General features: G+C 46.9%; 1 protein-coding gene across 1 annotated transcript in view; it reads right to left on the minus strand.

Moving 5' to 3' along the window:
• Positions 1–622: 622 nt before the first annotated feature.
• LOC122811306 (aldo-keto reductase family 1 member B1-like) overlaps positions 623–15,005 on the minus strand; it is a 272,278-nt gene continuing 257,895 nt past the window's right edge. The window contains exon 11 of the mRNA XM_044083067.1: positions 623–865. The gene's annotated coding sequence lies outside the window, so the exon portion shown is untranslated. The remainder of the gene's footprint in view (positions 866–15,005) is intronic.

Below are 15,005 nucleotides of genomic sequence, written 5' to 3' on the forward strand. Positions count from 1 at the left end.
TCATTCTAGATTTACTGATGCTCCTCAAAGTAAGGCCCATTTATGGGTACATACCAAGCACACACACAAAAAGATTTCCCATTACTAAAACTACACATGACCTAGCAAAGGACCACTTTAAACAAATCCCTCTTTCTGGCCTTCTATTTTGAAGGCTGCTCCTCTCTGCTATGATTTTTAAATGCCAGTATTCATGTGATTTTAATGCTCTTTTAAGAGGTATGCCCATCTGGCTTAAGCCATTTTTGAATTCCCGATTTTACTATCATACTGTAAAAACTTCCCCTTTAAGAGCAGGGATTTAAGTTCCTCATTTTCACAACTCAGGTTTCCTTACTCCATTACTTTAACTTTACCAGTAGATGGAAATTAGTTACCACTTTAGTGCATCAGATATGAAATAAGGTATGCTCACCCATACTACTTGCTTTAGGATATGCTGTATTTAACATCTTTTCAGAGCAATGGAAAAAAGTTTTATACAGTCCCTCCAGTAAAAAAAATTGTGTGCATTTTCTAAAATGTGGCTATAGAAGACCATTAAAACACTTAATGGATACTTATGAAATCCAAAACTCTGGGGCCTGCAAAATGTGTGCAAATCACTCAAAATGGCAAAGAATCTGATCAGATGCATTTTATTACTGGTAATTTTACTGAAAAACAGACATGCTTAAGTACTATTGACAGATATGCTTCAAAACAGATACTGGTTACTAGGATTAAAATTCAGTGAAATTTAGAAGCTTAATTCTGCAGGAAAATGTTGCTCATGGTTTGATAAGGAGCAGATGTCTCGTAGCTTTTTCAAAGAAATTCCCTTACAACTTTCCAGATCTCCACTGATGTCTTCAGGAGTTTTAACCTAAAAACAAAAAAAGTGAAATTACTGCGAGACTGGTGAACATCTGACCCATAGCCTAAAATTTACTTCAGTAACTATTAGACAGATGAAGTTAAATGTTGATTTAGTTTACCTATGATAATATGAAATACTAAAAGCACTGACCACATAATGAAACTGAAAATCTGATGAGGTCCAGCCTCCCACAAAATCAGGACTATTGCTAGAGATATACATCACTTAGCAGATTTATTATTTTTTTTAATCATAAGGACCCCTCCCCACCTCCTGTAACAATGCAGTGCCACGCCTCCCTATACATACCTGCACTTCAAACTAGACAAGAGATTTGCAGGAGAAATTCAAATATTTTTAGTTTTTTTCCCCACTACATTCTCTAATGTATAGTATTTCTGCACTTTTAGTATCAATAATGCAACTTACAAATTTGCTTACTCTCGAATTAAACATCCAAAGCTGCAAATTCAATTTCGATCAGCATCTGCAGAGGGAAAAAATATGACTGCCTAGCTTCTTTGTACCTCTACACCCCACCCTCCAAAAATACATCCAGTATACCAACCCCTCCTTAAAAATGGATTTTTTTTTCCTGGCAATCAGGTCTCCCCTCCTTCCATACACAATGTACAAATCTGTTCAAAACATTGCCAAAATTTCTATTAGTCCATCTGAAATCAAATAATTCTAGTGAATCAGATGAACAAAGGTGCTTCTGCCCCTCAGAAATAAAGGCCAGGTATGCAGAGATCTGAAACTTCTGCCTTCGCTGCTATGGGGAACAGGATGGCAGAGGCCATATCAAGAGATGAGTGTAAGGGTCACCGTGTTCCTTCCCATGCTCTACTGGCTTTAGTAAAACCGTTGCTGGACTTCGCCCTACCTTGGTCTCCTACTTACCAGTCACTGGTACAGCACATTTTTAATCTGCCCCAAAAGCATTGGTTCTGATGTTAGTGCAGTTTACTATTGCATTTCACTGCAGTGCAGCACAGGGTAGGTTTTTTGGTTCAAGCTCCCAAACTGGATTAACTAATCTCAGTGATCTTCAATGTTAGCTTCTTAGTTGGGTGTTAATTCCACAGACCCATGGGTGCACAGCAGCACTCCTGGGGTCTCGTCTACCTTCCCACTCAGAAGGCAGTTGGGGCCATCTGTCCTTCACATGCCTACCCAGAAATGGGTCTATATCACTTAATCGAAGACAAACCTTTGAATACGAATTCAAACCCGAAACACCAAAACGCTACAACAAACAGCCAAAACCGCAAAGTGTTTCCCCAAGGAAAAAATTTGCGTGGCCATACAAACACTTTGAATGTAATTCTAGCTGTCCAGTAGAGACTGCAGGAAAAGAAAAAAAAGCATTCCCCATGCATAGATGGTTGATTCCTATCTGCCACATCACTTCAGGCTCCAACTACCTTTATGGAAAACTCTGAAGAGAATGTACCACTGTCTGGGCATCATGTTGAACCTTGTGAAGGCTTAGCTACTCAAATTAAAGTGCAGCAAAGATGTCTCCACTGAGCATGATGGCCATCAGTGCAATGGGAGTGGCCATTACAGTGTATCCCTTGCTAGGCCTCCTCATGAAGGCACTCCAATGGACAATCATCCAATGGTCTCCCAGCACAAACCCTATGTTTCACCTAGTCAAAATAACCAAATAAAAATAAAAATCACCTTTAGTGGTGGATGGAGGCAATTTACCATGGGAAATCCCTTTAGTTACTCATACTGGTAGTCTGTGATGGTGCGCATAACGGGAGAGACCAAGACCAACGCTGAGAGAAGAAGGGAGCCACTTTTGAGATTTTAAGTATTTTTTCTCTGTATTTGCTAAGTTTTTCTGCATAGCTGCCTAGCTTGAGCATTTTCTGGCTTGTTAAAACTTGATTTCTGTATTAGTAGCTGTATTTAGAGCACAACCAAAAGCTGTTTGCTGAATTTCCTGTTTGCACTTAATTTTAAATCGTTTTTCTTAAAACTTGCATATTTTCTGTCCTTGACCTAGCACTCTTGTGTGGGGTCATTTACTGCACTGTTATAACTTGATATTACTTGTGAACCTCTGCTATCTCTGTAAAAAACAAAAACAAAAAAAAAATCTTGCTTTTTCCCCACTTTTCTGAGAGTTAAAAAAGTTCAGTTACAGGCTTGCTGTTCCTGAACTGTTTGAAAGTTTCTGTGAGGCCATTTTTGCTTGGGCTGAAGGAGGGTCTCTGTTGATCAGTGGCAGTGAATAACATTGAGCAGCTTCCTTGCCCCCCGTAGAGGTGGTTACTGACTTGAAACTGTAGTTTTATTGTCCGTTTTGGGTCTATTACTGCTTCTTTCCAGCCCCTGCTATCAAGCACGCTTTAACGTGCTTTAGCGTGGAGTTGCCAGTAGAGCAGCATCGGGCAGCGCCGGTTAAACTCTTTCTGGCTCCAGAAAGTGTGTTCTTCAATTTTTCCCTTAGAACTGCTCCGTTAGGAACCTAAACAGTTTACACCTTCACTAAAAAGTGCAGCACTTGTTCCAAAAAGCTTTTTCCTCTCAAAAAGCTCAGCACTTGTCTTATAAGCATATCCCTGGTCTTACAAGCATTCTCTTTGCAGGTCAAGCACTCCTATATTATACAAATCTCTCACTAGCAAAACCCCCCAGGAGTGCCCACTTCCCTGCTAAGCCCACTACTTTTCTGTCTCATACCAACTCATAATTCTTTCTAGCATGTCGAAGGGTCAGATGCTGGCGTCCTCTCCTGCCCAGTTGGTGAAACTGGGAATTCTGAGACAATGTTACAATTGCCTCATGTACACGGACAACCCTCTCCTCCTCCCATGTAACACTAACACTTGTGAGAGATGCAGCTATTTATCCAGACTGGAGGCTGAGCTCTCTCAACTCAGGACTGGCAAGACCAGGCAGGAGGAGAAGGCAACTACACACACCACAATACCAGTCTCACATAACTCAACCACACCACTGAATCAAACACATAAACACACTAAGACATACTCGGAGGCTCTGAGTAAAAATTTACCTAAACAGCAGAGGCCTCCAAGGCAGACACCCAAGCAACTGCAAACTCAATACACCACACAAACAACACAAACAACAAAATCAGTGTGCAAAGCAGTCACTGCCCTTAAGGCCAAATACAACACCAAACATACTTGTCATAGGTGACTCCATAGTCAGACACACTGACGTCCCGCTCACCAGACTGAGTAAGGAGAAGGTCACAGTAAGCTGCCTGTCGGGCGCTAGAATCTGCCACATAACGCAAGCACTCAGGTCTCTCAACAGCAGGTACAAGTACGACTCTGTCATTGTCCACGCTGGTGTCAACGACCTGAGACGTACCTCCTTGGACTACATGAAAAGAGACATTGAGGAGCTCTCTGATTATGTAGCCCAGGCAGGTATGACCCTGATCTTGAGCAGTATCCTACCTTCACCTAGAATGATGCCACAATACAGTGATAAGATGATCAGCTTTAATAATTGGCTTAAATTCTGGTGTCATTTAAAGGGGATCCAATGTCTGTCTGCCTGGGATGACATGCTGGACAAGCCACGCTGCTTCGCAAGGGACGGCTTGCACCTGTCACCCCTAGGCTTCCGGATATTGGCAAAGGCTCTTGCCACCCGATAGTGCCTTTTTAGGCAAGGCTCAAATTCTAAACCTACCACCCTAGAACACAAAAAAGGAAAAAAAACTAAGGGTAATGCTGCTCAATGCCAGAAGTCTCAATCTCAAGATGCACGCACTCGAGGCCCTTCTCAGTATGGAGAACATCGATGTCTGTGCTGTGACTGAAACCTGGTTCAAGGCTCCCGAGAGCACCCCAGCACTATCAGGTTTCACCTCATATCATGCGTTCCGGCCCCAAAATCCGGACAACACCAAGAAAGGAGGGGGGGGTGTCCATATTCATAAAGGACACCCACACCTCAAGGTTGGTGGCAACGCACGATGCATCGGAGACCATCCAGGTGCAATTAACCATAGGCAAGACTGCTCTGCAATTTGTAGCATGTTACAGGCCACCCTCTCAAACTCAGGAACCTCACATGGCCTTCCTGAAAACATTGGAGGGGATAAATGTATCTCCAAACACCACCATACGAGGTGACTTCAACTACCCTAATATAGACTGGGAACACTACTCAAGCCCAAACACTCTAGCCCAAAGGTTCCTGGAGTTCATAAACTCAAATGCCATGGAACAACTAGTCACCATCCCCACAAGAGGAGAAAACATACTTGATCTCATCATCATGAACATGGGATCACAATGTTCAACACCGGAAGTATACCCCTCACTGGTGAGATCAGATCATAAACTAATCTCACTGGAGGTCCTCATCCCGCCCCCACCTGAAATAAAAAAGACCACAGTGAAAAACTTCTCAAAAGCCGACTTCACACTTCTAAAAACTAGTGTGGTCTCCTTTAAGGCCCCTGAGCCAGTGGTAAACATTACTCAAACCGCTGAATCACTTACAAATGCCTTCTACCAACACCTACAGGACTGCATGGATCAGGCAATCCCAAACAAAACTAAGACTCTTTGTACCAAAGGCAAGCGTCCAGTCTGGTGGACCCCAGCCATAAACAAGCTCTACAACAAAAGGAGGAAGCTACTACAAGATAGAGCAAAATCCTTGAAAGGTAAGGCACCTTTGATCATTATAAGTAAAAAACTAAGAGCTCTCATAAAATCATCCAAGGCAAATTTTGAGAGAAAAATCGCCAAGGACTCAAAAGACAATCATAAGGCCTTCTTTAGCTATGTTAGAAACCTAGGAGGAAACTCCCAGATATGCTCAGAATTAGTTCAAAATGATGTGAAGATTACTGAACCTACACACATTGCCAACATACTGGCTGACAGGTTCAGTGCAAATTTCTCCCCCCCAAAAGGAGAGATATCTATACCAGAGGATTGTAGCCCCGCAAACATCTCCAACGCCCAGGTGAGAACTGCTCTCTCCAAGGCAAAAAACACAGCATCCATGGGACCGGATGGTGTCCCCGGCTGTGTGCTCCACGAACTCAATGAGGAATTAAACCCGCAGTTAGGACAGCTGTTTAATCTTAGCCTCGCCTCAGGATATGTACCCAAGGAGTGGCGCACGGCGACTGTGGTCCCACTTCACAAGGGCGGTGCCTCCACCGACCCTGGAAATTACCGTCCCATTAGCTTGACAAGCCTTATCTGCAAAGCCATGGAGAGGATCATAATGGAACTCAAAGACATAGGGAACTTGCAGACTTTGGATCCAACCCAGTTTGGCTTTGTCAAAGGCAGATCATGCCTTTTAAACTTGGTTGACTTTTTCGAGACAAGTCACCAAGGCCATTGATGAGGGAAAGGCAGTCCATACAGCCTAGCTCGACCTGGCAAAGGCCTTCGACACAATACCCCACTCAGGTATCATCGAAAAACTCATCAGCTTGAATGTAAACCCATACATCACAAGATGGGTTGCAAACTGGCTAAGTGACAGAACACACAGGGTCAGAGTTGCTGGAGCCATGTCAGACTCAAAGCGTGTCACAAGTGGTGTCCCACAAGGCTCAGTCCTGGGTCCACTCTTGTTCAGCATCTACTTTTCTGAAGTACAAGCAAACACAGGAGGGTTATGGCTGACAGTTTGCAGATGACTGCAAACTGGGCGCCATAGTCGAAAACACATCTGACACAGATATCCTTCAGAAGGGCCTCACAGAAACTGATAACTGGTGCCAGAACCATGGCCTAAAGTTAAACGCCAAGAAATGCATAGTCATACCCTTCGGGAAAAATAAGGTTACCCCTAGCTACCATATAGGTGGCAATCCACTGAGCACAGAAGAAGTCATCAGGGATCTGGGGACCCAGGCTGACAGTAGCCTTTCGTTTGACACTCATGTTGCTAAAGTAGTTAGGAAAACCTTCTACATTGCCCACCTTGATCATGAAGGGATTCACATCTAGATCAAGGGAGGTCATCGTCCCCCTGTACTCATCACTCAGACCTATGATTGAGTACAATGCCCCATTCGGAATGTATCTGACCCGACACCTGCAGCAGCTGGAAAGGCCCCAAAAGTTCCTCACCAAAAGGATAAAGGGTCTCAAAAATATGTCTTATGCTGGCCGACTGAAAGAACTCCAGCTCTATTCAGTCTCATACCGCTTGCTCAGAGGTGACCTGTGCCTGACATACAAGGCCATGTCAAACCCAGATTTGATAAATATGCTTCACCTCAAAAAATCTAGATCCCTCAGAACCACAAGGGTGGGAGACTTAAACCTTGACACGGTTATTAATAGAACGTGCTGGAGGGACAGATTCATCACCCAGAGACTCCCTATGCTGTGGAACAAAATCCCGGTACATGTGAGGCAGAGCACCTCGCTGGCCTTGTTCAAGAGGAATCTTGACCAATGGATGGGGGATCGCAGATATACCCCAGGGATTACTTCAGTGTCACTGCTTGACAGAGGCACAGCAAAATAATAGGCATAGTTTTATTCAAACTAAAGGGGTGGCAAAAGCCACATAACTATGGGCTAGGCTTATAAATGCCCTTGGGCAGATAGCCTAGTATGAACCTATGAACCTATGTATGTGGACCCCCCCCAAAAAAAAAAACAGTGTTCTAGAAATGGTCCTGAATGGTAGCCTACTGCCACTCCTTCCTTCTGAGTACACTTCCATTGACTCATGGCAGTAGTGTAGTATACCAACCAAAAAGGTGGAACATCAGTTAAGATGAGGAGCTAATACAGCAATGACTACTCAGTCCAATCCTTCAATAGCCAGCCACATTCCAGGAGACTTCCCTAGGTGTGGAGTTGCTGCTTCTGATGCTTCAAAAGTTTTTGCACCATTTCTGGCACACTGCAATCTGTTTAAATCCTGACCAAGATAAAGTAGTGGTTCTCTCACCCTTCAAGAAATATGACCCAAGTTTGATGGCCCACAAGTTCTATTGGACTGGTTTATGCTCTACTTCCACGGATAAATACAGAAAGCAGAGCCTGACTACACAAAGCAAGAGTCATGTTGATGGCTCCTTACTGGTCTTGGAAAACCTCCCACTGCTTCTGCATATATTAGAAAAGCTCCCAAGACTCCTTCAAAGAGCTGACCTACTCAATTGGCCAACTACATCAGAGCATTCAGTCAGATTCACACCTTGGCTTTTTGTACACTAGTTGCCAATAACCCCTCTTTCACATCTAAAGTTGTCCAAATCACCTAAACTAGAATAGCTTAAATCCTCTCAGGAGCTGGAGACTTGTGGCACAGATGAGCAAAAACTTCCAAACTTTGCTTTTACTGCCTTCCATCTCAGATAGATGAGATGACCAATTTGACAGTTATACTGGCATTGAATTTCACCCTGCAGTGACCTCCAAATTCAATGTGGGATTATGCTCCTCACTGGCATCTTTGAAAGGTATGCAAAACCATTGTAAAGGACACATTCAAAGGCCTGCCCCATGTGATTCTATGACCCTGGTATCTGTTAGAAAACCTGCCCTTTTACCAATAGGTGCATGAAACTTCAGATCAGCTGAAGCCACCATCTGAAGATGGTAGTTGTCACATCTGTAGGATGATTACACGTACATTCTTGATTCCTTAACTGGTACTTCATAAATGTTTGGCCAAGGACTCTGCTTCTTGCCTAAAATGCAGCTTTAACATTCTTCACTTGCTTACTCCCCCCATACTGTAAACAATCCCCCCATACTGTAAACAAGTGCATAGATCCCATTATATGGGTACTCACCATCAGCTAATGCATTATGAATACTCTTTGTAATGCAATGTAAAGACGGCTAGTTAGATATCCTTTCCCAAAAGAAAACACTTTGGAAGGAACCTTTGGGAATCGGATCAGACCTCGGATCCGAGCCAGCAATCTTTCATAGCTTAGATCCGAGCTCCTAGCTCCTCCCCTTCACCAATAATCCCCTGCCAACCCTGACTGACCTCAGATCAAGTTTGCCCATAACCAATAAGACTGAAAAAGGAAACTAACTACCTTCCTTAAAGGGCAGAGTAAAAACTTCTGGCCAAATAACATCCGAAGGTCAGGGGGGAAGGAGGGTGTGACGGTTGCAGACAAATGAAGTCTACCTACTCAGATGGAACGTTATGGTGAGTACATAACTTCTTAATCTGAAGTAGTTGACTTCATTTGTCAGCAACCTTTGGGACAGAGTCCCCAGCTACCTGTACCTTGGGCGCCTTCATGGAAGGATGTTCCGGAGCACTGCAGAGCCAAAGGATGCTCTCCCTCTAGAGATAATATCCAATTTATAATGGTTGATGAAGGTATGAGGTGAAGCCCAAGTGGCTGCTAAGCAAATATTATCCAGGGGTACTCTAGACTGAAAGGCAGCAGAAGTAGACATGGACCGAGTAGAGTAGGCACGGACTCCCTGAGGTGCGGGCCTGCCAGAACTTTCATAAGCCAAAAGGATGCATTGTGAAATCCACCTCGACAAGATGACCTTCGACACAGATTTACCAAAGTTAAATTTGGCAAAGGAGACGAACAACTGGTCGGATTGTCTATGACCAGCCATTCTATGAATGTAAAAACACAGCTGTCTATGCACATCTAAAGAATGTAGTTTGTATTCTCCTTTGTTCTGGTATTCAGGAAAGAAAACTGGAAGATTAATGGATTGGTTAATATTTGCCTCTGAAGCAATCTTAGGAAGGAATGAGGGATTGGTCCCGAGGTAAACCCTATCCTTGTGGAAGGTCAAGTAAGGAGGTTTTACACATAGGGCTTGAAGTTCAGAAACCCTCCTAACTGAAGTAATAGTGACGAGAAAAGCTGTTTTCCATGACAAATGTTTGAGATCAGCTGAAGCTGCAGGTTCAAAGGGGGGAGCTGTCAAGGCCTGAAGTACTAAAGTCAAATCCCACGGAGGCACTACTTCCTTTATTGGAGGTCTGAGTAGGAAGGTGCCATTTAGAAAGGTCTTACATAACTTTGTGGTGATCAATGGACCCAGTTCATGTCCCACGTGGTAATGAAAGATAGCTGCTAGTTGAACTTTGACTGTGGAACAGCTAGCCCCCCCTGATGAAAAAGCCCTGAAAGGAAATCCAAAATGGCGGGCAACAGAGCTGTGAAAGGGTCTAGGTTCTGACGCTCCGCCCAAATAGCGAAACGTCTCCATTTACTCCTATAGACTTTCCTAGTAGAGGGCTTGTGTGCTGCTACTAGGATAGCTTTAACTGGGGAGGAGATACCGGGAGTCCTAGCTATGAGTGGAACTGGAGCAACCAAGCCGTAAGCTTGAGATTGTCAAGGTTCGGGACTGGGAGGCCTAGGGGGTGGGAAATCAGATCTGGGAGGGGATCTAGAATCCAAGGCGGATTCACCAGATGAGACCAGAGGTAAGGGAACCAAGCTCGATGAGGCCAGAATGGGGCAATGAGGATCATTTTACTCCCCAACTGACTGGCTTTCTGTAGAAGCTTCAGCATCAGAGGTAGAGGGGGGAAAGCATAGAGTAGACCGGGAGGCCAAGCATGCACCAGAGCGTCTCTCGGGAATTCCCCAGCGGGGGGAATTAGAGCGAAGTAGCTGTTGCATTTCATGTTTGAAGGAGAGACGAAGAGATCGCAACAGGGTTGTCCCCATACGGCAAATATCTGCTTCGCTACCTGGGGATTGAGAAACCACTCGTAAGGAGACAGTATGGTGCGACTTGAGTTTGTCCGCTAGGATGTTGGACCGTCCCAGAATGTGCATTGCAATAAGAAAGCGGTTGGTGGAGATTGCCCATTCCCACACTCTCATAGCTTCGACAGGGTGGGTAGGACCTGGTTTCCCCCTGTTTGTTGATGTACCAGACCACCGGCATGTTGTCTGACTGAACTGCAACTGTTCCTGTAGGAAGAAGGCTCTGAAGTGCTTGCAATGACAACAGCACTGCCCTCATCTCTAGAACATTTATATGCAATGAGGTCTCTGTACCATTCTACATGCCTTGGGTGGGAGTGGCATTATGCAGGCAGGACGGTCCAAGGCGAGAGGCGTCCGTGGTCACTGTGGCGAGTGGAGGGGCCACGGAGAAAGGGCGTCCCGCTTGGAGGTCCGGTGATTGTAACCACCATGCGAGAGCCCTTTTGCAAGCCTTGCTGAGGAGAATGGGGTGACAGAGGGTATCGACGGAAGGACCATTGGAATTGGAGTCCACTGCAAAACCCTCATGTTCAGGCGAGCCATGGGGAGCAGGGTAATTGCGGCCGCCATGGAGCCCAGCACCCTCTGAACCAATCCCGCCGGGGAGGCCAACGATAGTAAAATGGCCCGCACATGTAACCTCAAGGTGTGAAGTCGCTCGGTGGTTAAGACGGCTAATAAGTTGTTAGTGTCTAATCTGGCCCCGATAAAGTCCAACACGTGAGTCGGGTTGAGAAAGGATTTGTACGTGTTGACTATGATCCCCAGCCGGGGAGCAAGATGGAGAAAGTAATTCCTCACTGAGCACAGTAGATGCCTTGTTGGGGCAGTCAGGAGCCAGTCGTCCAGGTATGGAAACACCTGCATTCCCTGGAGCCTCTGGTGGGCCGCCATCACTGCTAATACCTTGGTGAACACCCTGGGGTGTGACGTGACACCGAAGGGAAGGACCCTGAACTGATAATGACTGGCTCCTAGCCGGAAGCGGAAAAACCTCCTGGATCGTTTGTCCATCAAAATGTGGTAATACGCATCCTTGAGGTCTATCGAGCACATCCAGTCACTCTCCCGCAACAGGGGGAGAATGGATTGAAGGGTGACCATCCGGAACTTTTCTTTGGTTACTGACAGGTTCAGGAGGGAGAGAGAGGATTGGCCTTAGGTCCCCCGCCTTTTCTGGCACCAAAAAGAACCTGTAGTAGTAACCCGATCCGAACTGGTCTGGGGGGACGTGTTGGATGGCTCTTCTTCCTAAGAGCTGCTGAATTTCCGCAGCTGCAGCCTCCCTCTGATCAGGTGGGACGTCGGGGAGGCGTTTGGGTTGGTGAGTGATGCGAGAAAAGGGAATTTGGTATCCTCTGGATATGATGCGAAGCACCCAGCGGTCTGTTGTGATGGACTCCCAAGCTGCCAGGTGCCTCGAAAAATGTCCCCCGACTGCCTCCAGAGAGGAGCAGTCAGGCAACCCCTCAGAGTCGTTGGGTGGGCCAGTCAGAGAAAGCTTCTCTGGACCCACCATTCCTCGGGCCCCCTCTGCCTCTAGGGCGGCGTCCACCCTGTCCTCCTCTGCCACGGAAAGACTGGGGATCCGGAGCGGACTGGGATTGCTGAGACTTCCGGAACCACATCTTCTGTCCCTTTTGGTTCTTGGACCTCTGGGGAGCAGAGAAGCGGACTCCCGACGGCAGACAACGTCTTCCCATCCTTTTCGCTCTGGACCAAAGTCTTGCGAACAGTCTTGCCAAACAGGGCAGAACCATCGAAAGGGGCATTCGCAAAGGATGCCTTGAAGGGTTCCACAAAATCGCAATGCTGGAGCCAAGCCTGACGTCATATGACGAGGTCTACTCCGCTGGCTCTAGCAGCTCCCTCTGTGGCGTGGGACAACAGCCGCATAGAGGTGTTAGATATGGACCTCAGAGTGGCCATCAGAGTGGAGTACAACTGTTTGTCTTCCACCGACAGACTCTGGAGTGACGCAGTGTACTCTGATGAGGTCCCGCTGCAGTCGAACAACATGTGCCATGTAGTTCAGAGACCTCACCGAGAAGGTCGCTGAACTAAAGGCCCGCTTCCCTAAACGGTCCATCAAACAGGACTCCATGCTCGGTGGATGGACTGAGGGACTCTCCTGAGCCAATTCCCTCTTGGTGGCCATCGCCACCAACATGGCATCTACGGTGGGACCCTTGCTCCAATGGGACCACTCAGAGGGCGGACTAAGGATCTTGTCCAGGCATTTGGGGACTGGCTCCACAGTGTCCGGCTCCTTGCACTTTCACTTGAGGGACGTCCTTGGGGGGGCTGTCAGAGGACGTCTCACCAGCCAGGTCCTGTTCCAAGGGAATGACCTGGGACATCGAAGCAGGCTGTCCCTGGGGCCGGGTGATGGAAGCCGGACCCAACAGAGAGGGAGTGTGGGGTGGAGCCGAAGCAAGGACCAGGGGGCCTGGAAGCACTCGACAGTGCCCTCTCCACCACATCTAAAGCTGAGGGAGAGCTGCTCTCTGGGATCCAAGAGCAGACCCTCGCTTGGATCCGATGGATGGATCGGGGTCGGCACCGAAGCCATCGGATCCAACGGACCAGTGTGGTCCAACCTAGATGGAGCCGAAGACACACTGATCCCTCGGATCCGACGCTCAGCCCACAGCTCCGAGAGCCCGGACCAGACAGGCTCGAGGGGAGAGTCAGCACCAAAGTACCCGATACGGTCGGCGTCGACCCACCTCCAGCTCCAAGGCTGCTTGGCTCCAAAGGCTCTGAACCCGGGAAGCAGGTCGGAGAAGGAGCTATCGGGACAAAGAAAGGTGAAAATGAGTCGATCTCGACGAGGCCACCGAGGCTGGCCGGGAATGCCGCCTCGATGACCTCGATGGAGATCGGGTCTCCTCCTCCTCGGGTCTCCTCCTCCTCGGGGCCCAGTGAGAAGCACGGAGACTGGATCCGAGGAGGAGACCGGGAAGCCCTGGAGGGAGAAGACTGCTTAGCTGGGGGGGCTGAAGCGGAGGCCTCGGCCCGCCTCTTGTGGTGCTTCTCCCTCTTTTCTTACCTGGCCTCCCTCTCCTCCGGAGCTGCAGCGAGAGTTCGAGTCCCGACCGGAGGGAGAGAGGCAGGAGTGGCCGCCGCCGAAGCCGGGGAGGAGGCCACAGAAGCACCGGAGGCCAAAGCTGAATCCGGGGGTAAAAATCCCGCTAGGATCAGCTTCGACCTCCGGTCCTTCAGTGCCCTGGGGTTGAACGCCATGCAGATGGAACACCCAGAGGAAAGGTGTTCAACCCCAAGGCACCGCACACACAGAGTGTGACCATCCGCTGGGGAGAGCTCATGGCCACACTCGGTGCACTTGGAAAAGATGGGTTTTGGGGGGCCTCAAGACATCTTAAAGAAAAACCCACTCATTAGGCCCCAAACACACAACACACAGAAGCTATGACCAGCGAAAGGGAAGGAGGGTAAGTTTAACTAAAAAGGTATAGACTACGGTAGTTTAGCCAAAAAAGGAAACCTGACCACAAAACACACTCGTACACTTAAGGGGATAATAAAAAATTTAAAAACTCACAAAACTCACAAGCTCAAAAACCTAGCTGCTGACAAGAAGCGCGAAAAACTAGATCTGAGGTCAGTCAGGGTTGGCAGGGGATTATGGGTGAAGGGGAGGAGCTAGGAGCTCGGATCTAAGCTATGAAAGATTGCCGGCTCAGATCCGATTCCCAAAGGTTGCCGACAAATGAAGTTAACTACTTCAGATCTAATGTTTACATTGTTAGAAGGATCCCTTGAGAGCTTTAATGGATTATTCTGAACTCAGTGTTTAAGGGCATTCAATAAAGTAATGCAAGAATTGAAACTGGACTTTTACCTGCATTGCCTACCAAGTTAAACGTTTAGTGGAGGGGTCCATGTAAAATGCCTTCTGTGGCAGAACTTGCCATTTCAGATGGTGTTAAAGTAAAAGGTACCCTGCAGGAAATGACAGATGTTACAGCTAAAGGGGCAGAGAGAAGAGGTATGGCACAGACTTCATCCCAAGACTGTGCAGCAGACTGTTCTATCCCCTAGATGGGTGAGAATATCCCCTAGATGGGTGAGAATGTTTAGAAATGGAAACTAAGTGGACATCCTCAAAATAAAATAGAAGATGGACAAAACACACTGTCCATCACATATGCATAGTGTGACATTTCAAGAAAGTAGGAAGACAGTTTTGAACTCAAAAGGGGCTCAATTTTAAGAAAGCATTGAAAAAGCAGAGTGGAAACAGGTGGCATCAGACTTCCTGACACCAAGTAGAAAAACATTTTGCTATGATGTGAGGTTGGCTGAATGAACTAGGTAGGGAGTGGAGTACTTTTTCCTTGGGACAAGGCGTTCATGTTGCTATAGATTTACAATAGAACGAGACTTTAGCCAACATGTCTTGCTTAGTTCAGCAAC

Source organism: Protopterus annectens, chromosome 9.part0, assembly GCF_019279795.1.
Source record: "Protopterus annectens isolate FY-2018-M chromosome 9.part0, PAN1.0, whole genome shotgun sequence".
NCBI lineage: Eukaryota > Metazoa > Chordata > Ceratodontiformes > Protopteridae > Protopterus > Protopterus annectens.